Source organism: Nicotiana tomentosiformis, chromosome 1, assembly GCF_000390325.3.
Source record: "Nicotiana tomentosiformis chromosome 1, ASM39032v3, whole genome shotgun sequence".
Taxonomy (NCBI): Eukaryota; Viridiplantae; Streptophyta; class Magnoliopsida; order Solanales; family Solanaceae; genus Nicotiana; species Nicotiana tomentosiformis.
The window spans coordinates 68,585,039-68,595,969 of record NC_090812.1 but is presented as its reverse complement, the minus strand read 5'-3'; positions in this window follow the sequence as shown (position 1 = coordinate 68,595,969).

Here is a 10,931-nt window from a genome sequence, read left to right as displayed (position 1 = left end):
ATACTAGTTAGAATAGAAATGATAATCAAATATTGGAAAATGCAATAAAAATATAAGTAGCAAAAAAAGACATCTAGTACCATATAATACCAATATGGTATACATGTATACCAACAGAGTATATGATTACTCTAAAATATTGCTACAACTATCTGCGACTATACTACAGTACCAAAATATTAAAGGATGCAATAAAAGTATGAGAAAATTACATGCTCGCATTTCAAGCTAAATATTCACAAAATAACTTGCTCATTCCGTATACTAACACGGTATATAGTTGTATGGGGTCGTTCCAACAATTACTTATAACTATAAAAACTTTTACATAATACACATAATCGATGTCTATCGGCACAAAAAAATTCCAGCACTGCAAATCATGTTCATATAAATAATTTCAGAATATAATTCACTTAAAAATGCAGCTAAAATAACCAAAAAAATGCTCAAACTACCATATGATACCAATATGTCATATAACTATACCAACATGGTATACAGTTTTATTGGTTAATTCCCACCAATTATATGACTATACTACTATTACATAACACACATGTATAAAGAGAAAAAAAAAATAGTGTACCACATATTAATATAATAAAGTATTTCAAGATATTGTACCATATTACTATTATTAAAAGGAAATCAAATAGTGTACCAATTAAATGCAGCTAATACAACCAAAAAGTGATTCAACTAGTATATGATACTAATATTGTATATAGCTATACTAATAGGGTATATAGTTGTACGGGGTTGTTCCAACAACTGCATATAAATATAAAAACTATTACATAATACATAAAATCTATGTCCATAGGTACAAGAAAATCCAACACAGTAAAACATGATCATATAAATTATTTCAGAATAGAATTCACTTAAAAATGTAGCTAAAATAACCAAAAAATATTCCAACTAACATATGATACCAATATGACATATAATTATACCAATAGGGTATACAGTTCTACTAATTAATTTCAGACAACTATATATGACTATACTACTATTACATAATACACATGCATAAAGAGAAAAATCAAAACATAATGTACCCATATTAATATAATAATATATTTCAAGATATTGTACTATAATACTATTATATAAAACAAACGCATAAAGAAAAAATCAAAATTATTACATAATACACATGCATAAAGGAAAATTAAAAAAATTCAAGATATTGTACTATTCTACTATTATTAAAGAAAAGTCAAATAGTGTACTAATTAAATGTAGCTAATACAACCAAAAAATAATCTAACTAACATATGATACCAGTATAGTGTATATCTATACCAACAGGGTATACAATTATATGCAAAGAGTTTTTAAAAAAAAATTAATTCAATTATTAAACTGAAATAATATAAGTTGTCAATAATACCTAAATATTAATAATCACTTCACATTCGAAAAAGATATAAGAATTTAATAGATCTTAACATATGATATGAATATGGAAGAATAAAGAGATAAACACATTTCAGTAACATGACTTGATAAGAAAGTGATCACACAACCCATTATTTAAGGTCAATACATACGGAGTACTTCATATTCTATTAAAATTTATATCCCGCAAGAGAATCCCAAATATTTCTAGACATTTTTTAAAGAAAATTCTATATAAAATCTTAAAAGTATATATAAAATTTTTATATTTATATGTCGGGTTGGTTCGGATTTTTTTACTCAATACCAAACCAAGACGGATTTTTTAATCGGTTTGGTTTGACTTTTCGGTTTAGTGTGGTTTTTCGGTTCGGTTTGTACACCCCTACTTTGTAGTATTTCTCTATTGAATAATCAATAGAGACTCGCCGAGAACTTTATCCTATTTAATTTTCTTGCCAATGCTATATGGAAGAAAGAATTTAAGAATAAAAGGAATTGCTATCGCAGGAAGAATATGAGGAAAAAATGAATTAATGTCGTAAAAGGAAGATAGAGAAAATGGGGGGAAAAGTAGGGGAACATATAAAACAGTTTTAAACTATACAATTGCAGAAAAAGAATGATAGGTAGGACGGGTAATTAATATGGGTGGGGTAGGTAGATAGTGTAACTATTTTTAAAATGGGTAAAAGCACGTAAATATTTTGAATTTTATAGGTATATAGTGTAGTTTCCTCAATCGATAAGTCAAACCAAATCGATTAAAAAATCCGACTAGATTTTGTTTGATTTGGTTTGGTATTGAGTAAGAAACACTCAAACCAAACCGACATATAAATATATAATTTTAAGACCTTATATAGACTTTTCTTTTTAAAAAAATACATAAAAATTAAATATTTGGGATTCTCTTATGGGATGTAATATTTAATAGAAATATGAAGTGCTTCATTTTTATTTACCTTAAATAATGAGTTGTGTCATCACTTTCTTATCAAATGTTATTGTAATGCGTCTATCTATTTGTTCTTCCATATTGACTCGAGCTCTCGATCTTGACTCGAGCTCGATTCTGACTCAGAGTCTGGTATTGATTCGGGATTGGTGTCGGTCGGTCTATGTATCTTAGGCTCGATAGTTTTGTCTCGCCCCGTAGTTCGATTTGGATACGAGCTCGATAATGATACCGAGCTTGTCATTGATTGGTCCTAGAACTCGAAGCTTGATGACCTAACTTCGGACCTCGATCTGGTATTACGAAGCCGCCCTTCGATCAAAGTATTATCATACCGACTAGTCTGTACGATGGACTAATCAATTTTGACCGTATACAGCTAGTCCCCGCATTTTTCGAGAAGAATGTAATGAGAAACGATATGATTTTCCAACGGTACGATTAAATATATACTGACGTGCGCATCGAATCTGATCGTGACGTACACGATAGCTGTCCCATCGGTTCAGTTTACCGAGGCATTTAATATGTGTCGGACGGTGGCCGGCCATTATCGATATTGGACCGCCACTGCTCAGACTATAAATATCCCCTCCTTTCACCATTAATGACTTTTACATCTTCTAATATCAAAATTTCCTAAGCATTTTCTCATACCTTCTGAATTAAGTGCGAAATTCTCCTTTTGTGATTTTTACTGCGAAAGTTTTCTTTGAAACACCACATCATCTTTATTTCTTTCTTCTAAATTCAAAAAATGGTGAAAACATCAAAAACCGTCCGTTAAAAAGAAGAGGTTTCTTCTTCACAGCCCGACGCCGATAAAACACCGATGGAGCCACGACCTAAAGAGTTTGTTCGCGGAACGTGTATTCTCACATACGATTTTAAGGTCGATAAGGGCTCGTTGGTTCCCGGTCGGTGTGAGCCGGTATTGAGGTATTTGTGCTGGATAACCAAAAAGCAACTTGCACAGTTAAAGACAGATTACAACTGGGATAACAAAGAAGTGATAATTCCGGCTCCCGATGAAGATATTACCACCCATGTGAAAGGGTTCCTTAGTATGTATACTTACCCTTTTACGTTAGGACCTTTCGACCCTGTTATCAACAATTTTTGTTGTCAATACCGAATAACTCTAGGTCAGATTTATCCTTCCTTTTGGCGGATCGTTATCCTGATCCGTTTCTTTTCAAGCAAGATCGAGGGGATGTCTTTCACCCTCGATCATCTTATTAGATTGTATAGTCCCCGCCACTTTTGAGGTGGATTAATAAAACTTCAACACCGGGATACCAATGTACTGTTCTGGAGCATAAATGAGGACAAGGATCGAGGTTGGATGGGCAGGTTCGTTCGAGTGAAGACTTCGGACCTGATCCTAGCCGAAAAGATGTTATTCCCCGAAGAATGGAATATGAAGCGTAAGTGTAATTCTGTTGCTTATTCCCTATTGCCTTGTCTCTTTGTTTCTTTCTTGCTGATATCTCTTTTGTGATGCAGCGGTTCCTTGGATGCCCAGTGTTGTTCCTGATCTTAAAAGCTGGGTACGGGCCCTAGCTTCGACCTCTACATACGCCGAACGTTCGTGGCGTGATTTGGCAAAGGGTCGATGGGAGGCAAAAAATCATGGTAAGCCTATTTCTCATATTTTGAGAGTTCGAACGAAATATTTCCCACATATTCAACCGATTTTCTTGTGTGTAGGCCTAGGCAGAGATGCGTTTTTGAGGCCCCTGTCCGGCGAGGAAGAAGCCTCAGACCCGGTTTGTAAACCGGCGGAGGGAAATAAGAGAAAAAGGGCCTCTACTTCCGAAAATCCAAAACCGAAGGCAAGGTTGACTCGTAAGTCGAGGAAGAATACCATCTCTTTGACCTTAGAATCGGTTCAGCGTCTAAGGGATGAAGATGAGGAAGAGGAAGACGACGGGTCCGTACTTGTGGCCCGATCGAAGAAGACCACTGACGTTCCACAAACAGCTGGATCGATGGTGGTTTATAAGGCTCCACCTCGACCTGAGGATATATCGGAGAAAGATTCGGGCAGAGTCCCTGAGTCGTTGGAGATCGAGGATGCTTCCCATCGAAGCCAACGGATGGGGGATATATATGAAGGGGTTATCCCTGAATCTCTTCAAACCAAAAAGAATGCCCCAAGTGACTCACTTGGGGAAGTAGCAATCGAAGACTCGCCCACCTTCCCTGTTTTTTTTCCAAAGGGGCAATTCGGGAAGCCCAATCTTTGGGGGGCCTCGAACTAGACAGGCCTCATGAGGGAGAGGATCCTTTTTGTGACCTGTTTACCGGTGTTGAGGACGCTGCCGGCACTAGTGATGCATCAGATCTTTTTCACGGAGTGAAATAGGCTTTGAATTAGGTAAGCCTTAAATTATTTTGTTGGTATTATCTTTTATGTTTGTTTTTCTTTTCTTACTTTGTTTCTTCTTTCTTCGTAGGCCGTGGTAGCTCATCGAGAAACATGTTCTCGATCCCGAACTGAGCTGCATCGATACGAGGCCGATCTCCAACATGCCACGAAGGAGAGGAAAGCCCTTAAACTACTCTTAAGGCAAAAGGGAAAAGAAATCAAGGACCTCCGAGCTGAGTTGGCCAAAGCTCACCAAGTTCAAACCGATCTGTCACGAGCAAGTAACGACACTATTAAAAGCCTATGGACTCGATACTGGAATGTTGGCTAATCTTTCAGTCTCACAGCTGCAGCAGAAGCTTGAGACGATCGAGAAGCTTCGTGAGGAGGTCGATGTGATAAAGGTGGAGTCCTCCTCCAATCCCAGGTTAAGCTTGTAAAATTTATCTCGGCATGCCCCTCCTCGATTACGGATCTCGAGAGTTGAACGACAGTCCCCGAGTCGATCTCATCTTCCTCGACCGATGACCCCAAATTTGCGAGTGCATCGGCCTCACTGTTTTGTTCTCGAGGCACATGTTGTAAAGTACATTCCTTGAAACGGTGCAAAGTTACCTGTAATTTGTCCAAATACCTTTGCATTCTATCTTTTCGAATTTCGAAGGTTTTGTTTACTTGGTTTACCACTAGCAAAGAGTCACATTTGGCTTCATGACTTCTGCTCCCAAGCTTTTAGCTAGCTCGAGACCTGCAATCATGGCCTCGTACTCGACCTCATCGTTAGTCAACTTAGAAGTTTTGATAGATTGCCGAATAATGCCACATGTGGGGGGTTTCAAAACGATGCCAAGTCCGGACCCCTTTGCATTCGAAGCACCATCTGTGAAGAGGGTCCAAACCCCCGATGTTGTAACCGATTTTGACAAGAGTTCTTTTTCAACTTCAGGTACGAGGGTTGGCGTGAAATCGGCCACGAAGTCCGCTAAAATTTGAGACTTGATGGTCGTACGGGGTTGATATTCAATATCGTACCCACTGAGTTCGACGACCCATTTGGTCAATCGGCCCGATAGTTCAGGCTTGTGCAAAATATTACAAAGTGGATAAGTAGTAAAAACGCATATGGGGTGACATTGAAAGTATGGTATTAACTTCCTACAGGCGCTTATCAGAGCAAGTGCCAATTTCTCTAAGTAAGGATATCTAGTTTCTGCTTCTCCTAATGTCCGACTTACATAATAAACACAAAATTGCGTACCTTGCTCTTCTCGAACTAGGACGCCACTTACCGCGATTTCCGATACCGCCAAGTATAAGTAAAGTTTCTCATCTGCCTTCGGAGTGTGAAGCAGTGGTGGGGTCGACAGGTATTGCTTCAATTTTTCTAATGAATGTAGGCATTCCGGAGTCCAGGCGAAATCGTTCTTCTTTTTGAGTAGAGAGAAGAATTTGTGGCTTCGATCCGTCGACCTCGAAATGAACTGGCCTAAGGCAACTATCCGTCTGGTTAGCTTCTACACTGCTTTCACACTATCTACGATGGTGATGTCTTCGATGGCCTTGATTTTATTGGGGTTGATCTCGATTCCCCGATTTGATACCATGAAGCTAAGGAACTTGCCCAAACCAACCCCAAAAGCACATTTCTCGGGGTTGAGCGTCATGTTGTATTTCCCTAAAATCTCGAACGTCTCCTGCAAATGAGTCAAATGGATCTCTGCACGTAGGGACTTAACTAGCATGTCATCAATATAAACTTCCATTGACTTACATATTTGTTCTTCGAACATTTTATTCACTAGGCGTTGGTAAGTAGATCCTGCATTTTTTAGCCCGAAAGACATCACATTATAACAATATGCTCTATATTTGGTGATAAATGAGGTCTTTTCTCGGTCCTCCGGGTTTATTTGAATTTGATTGTATCCGGAATAGGCATCGAGAAAAGTAAGAAACTCGTGGCCGGTTGTAGCATTGATCATGCAATCGATGTTAGGCAGTTAAAAAGAATCTTTGGGGCACGCCTTGTTCAGATCCTTATAATCTACACACATTCTAAGTTTGTTCCCCTTTTTAGGGACAACAACTATATTGGCTAACCATTCGGGATATTTTACTTCCCGAATCGACCCTATTTTGAAAAGTTTAGTTACCTCATCCTTTACAAATATGTGCTTTATCTCGGACTGAGGTCATCTTTCTTTCTTCACCGGTATGAACCTAGGGTCCAAGCTCAGCTGGTGTGTTGTTATCGATGGTGGGATTCCTGCCATGTCTAAATGGAACCAAACAAACTAATCTATGTTATTAATAAAAAATTGAATAAGTTTTTTCCTGAGTTCGGGGGGTCAATCCCGTTCCTTTGGTTTTTAATAGCCGACATAGCCGACCTGTTTGGATGTACTAATCCAGGATGAGCTCCTACTTGGTCGTCTTCGACCCTGATTTTTGATTGGTATCGATTGTGTACATCTGCCCAAGTTATTGTTGGATACTCGATCAAGATGCTATCGAACTTCATTCGTTCAACCCTTAGGAGAAAGCTTGCACGGCCCAATCGTCTGTGACCGGTGGCAATTCCATGCGTTCCATTTGAAATCGGGACACGAACTCCCTTACAATTTCATTATCCCTTTGTTTTACTTTGAAAAGATCTGATTTCCTTATTGCGACTTTTATGGCACCGACGTGTGCCTTTATAAAAGAATCTGCTAACATGAAAAATGAGTCGATGGAATTCAGTGGTAGGTTGTGATACCAAATCATTGCTCCCTTCGAGAGGGTCTCTCCGAATTTTTTTAACAACACAAATTCGATTTCATCGTCTTCTAAATCGTTACCCTTGATGGCACACGTGTAGGAGGTGACATGTTCGTTGGGGTCGGTCGTTCCGTTATATCTGGAAATTTCGGGAATACGAAATTTTTTGGGAATTGGTTTTGGGGTTGCACTCGAGGGAAAAGGCTTTTGCGCGAATGTTTTGGAATCCAACCCTTTTATCATTGGGGGAGCCCCCGGGATCTGATCGACCATGGAGTTATATGTTTCTACTTTTTTATCGTTGGCTTCGACTCGCTTTGTGAGCTCATCGAGTATTTTAGTAATTTCGGGAGTAGTACCCAATTCTTGCTCATTTGACCTCACTATGGCTGGCTCCGTTCTGTGGGCAATTTCTCGAGGTGGACTGGGCTCCGGCCTGCTCGGTATCTGGGTTTGGCTCTACAACTGAGCTATCACGACCTGTTGGGCTTGTAACATTTCAAAAATCATACGCAAGCTGACGACGTTTTCCTCAATGTTTTGGGTGTCCCGGGCTGCAGATCGAGTACCACCATGAATGTTATGTTCAGGTTCAGAACGTTGGTTTGCCTCAAGGGCCACATGCGAATTAACGTCTATTGGTACTTTGACTCGAGCTTCAACGGCATTGATAAGCGGCCTTCCGGCCCTGGGCGTTAAGTTGTTGGTTTCATCTTAAAGGTCGGCTTCGTTGTCGATAAGTAAAGCCATTAATCGGGGGTTTGTCCTTGCTAATCTGATGCCAAAGATACTCTCGAAAGACAAGCGCAAAACGGTGTGTGTTGCAGGTTTGTATCAAACAACCACTGTTATCTTCAGCCCCACGGTGGGCGCCAAACTGTTTACCCGAAAAATCAGATAGAGTTGAATTTGTACGTAGTTCTAACGGTGTGTAGTATAGCTTGATACAAATCGTAAAGAGAAATAGAAATATCCAATCTTGACTATAAGAACGAAAGATAAAAATTATTAAAAAGAGGAAATAAATGGACCATATAAGATGAAGTAAGAGAGCTCAAAGGATTGATCTTTCAATATAAGGAATAATCTTTTGTTACAATGTCTGAATGTGCCCTCACAGAAACAACAATCATCCGCTTTATAGTGGAAGGATCCTACTTTAGATATAATAAAAAATACATAGTGGGGAACCCATGGGGGACTAGCTTTTCCTTAATTCCAGCCAGGATTCTCTCTCCTAGTGTGGTTGCAACAGCTCTTGTCTGTGAGCTCGATATTGACTCGAGCTCTCGATCTTGACTCGAGCTCGATTCTGACTCAGAGTCTGGTATTGATTCGGGGTCGGTGTCGGTCGGTCGGTCTATGCATCTTAGGCTCGATAATTTCGCCTCGCCCCGTAGTTCGATTTGGTTACGAGCTCGATAATGATACCGAGCTTGTCATTGATTGGTCCTAGAACTCGAAGTTTGATGACCTGACTTCGTACCACGACCTGATATTACGAAGCCGCCCTTCGATCAAAGTATTATCCTACCAACTAGTCCGTACGGCGGACTAATCGGTTTTGACCGTATACACTAGGGTCCACCTCTATCCCAAATAATTTGAAGAAAAAATAATTCAAACGAAAAAGACTACGAGAATTGGGGTTTAGGATTAATGAGGGCTGTTGACGTGATTGTTTCTTTGTTGTAACATATTACTGCAATTTACACATAAAGAAATGTGTTGGGAATTTGAGTTTAAACAGTGTCTTGACCGTTACTTTACGTAGACCTAGATTGGCACATGATTCTACAATATAGCAACTGTATAAAATAATAGGTATAGTACAGATTATGGTTCTAAATTAACATTGGAATCTAACACTGCTATCCTAGGAAAGGATGAGAAGATGGGGCTTACCGTTTAAATCTTAAAAGAATGAATACAAAGGTGTCCCTCCCCATATAAGTGCTAGAATCCTGCGAAGCATCAACATTTAATTCTGCTACAACACTCAAAAAATATCTTGCAAATAATACTTTTATGAAGTTTTATAAATTGGGATACAAAACAAATAAGCACAACAGGACAAAGGAGAGGAAGTAGAAAGTCTTTAGATACAGTGTGAAAACAAAGACCCTAATAGATATTGACTTTGATGGGTCCAGTGAATTTAATAGGCTTTGACTGCTCCCAATTTAGTGCAAGGAAGAAACTATTTTCGGACTGTGCTGAAATATATGGAATTGCTTCAACATGAACTAGTGGTTTTGCATTTGATTCAAGCTCTTAAAATGGAGAAACTTTGTAGGAAGGCACTACTCAACACGAATCCGCATTAATCAGACCAGTAACCTTTAATTAACGGATTGTGCTAAATATACATGATCCTCTCACCATTAACTAGAGATCTTATAAACATTTGATAGAAAGTGCTTCCTCTATTCGACGCAAGCACATTAACCGAAATAGTAGTTTTGAATATTGAATGCTTTAAGGAATTATAAAGAAGGAAAGATAAAATCATTCCTTTCCCAAGTCCCATATGAATACAAGTGGTTTAGATCCTCCCTCCCAATCATGCAATGGTTGTTACTAAGGCTACTGAATGTGAATTGGACCACTCTATGATTGAACCATTTCATATTAATTAGTAGGTGATTGTGCTACTCACTATCAAATAAATGACTCCTATGAGTAGCAATAGCATGATATCAAGATTCCATTTAATTTTCTGTATCGTGTCATAAGATCCATGGAGCTGAAACCAATAGGAAAGATAATTGTGCAGCACATTGGTAAAGTAGACTCAAGGACAAATTATTGGTAAACCAATAGCAAATCATCTACAAGCAAACATGTGATTCAGTAGGTCACGGATTCGAGTCGGTCTTTTCCGAATTCTGCGCATAGCGTGAGGTTAGTGCACCGGACTGTCTTTTTATATGGGATATTAGATCGGTTCGTCGATTTGTTCTTTTAGAGTGAGAGTGACATTACTTGGAGGATCACTTGCTGTAGAAAAGAAGCTGAAAAAGTGGAGAACATCATCATGAGGAAGAAACTTCCCCCCATAGACAGCTAGCTAGCATGAGGCATGAGCTCTTTTAACAAAAAAAAAAAAAAAAAAAATACAACATCGAAGTTGATGAAAGTGAAAATGGCAGGTGAAGGGGGGCATGGCTTATCTGTAAAAAAAGGAAGGGTGTTACTATGGGGGAACAAAGCACCTGAACAAAGGAGAAGATAATACTCCAGTACTAGGAGAAAAGGAAATATAGGTGGGAAGTGATGAGGATATCACATGGGTTGGTAAAGTTCTGTTTTTTACCCTGTCTCTCTCATGCTCCTCCAACTGAATGCAAGCTCAACTTTACCAAAGACCTATCAACACCTCTTGGCATCTTTTACTTTCTTCCTTTCTGTTTTTGTTTTCAATTCAATGTGTTA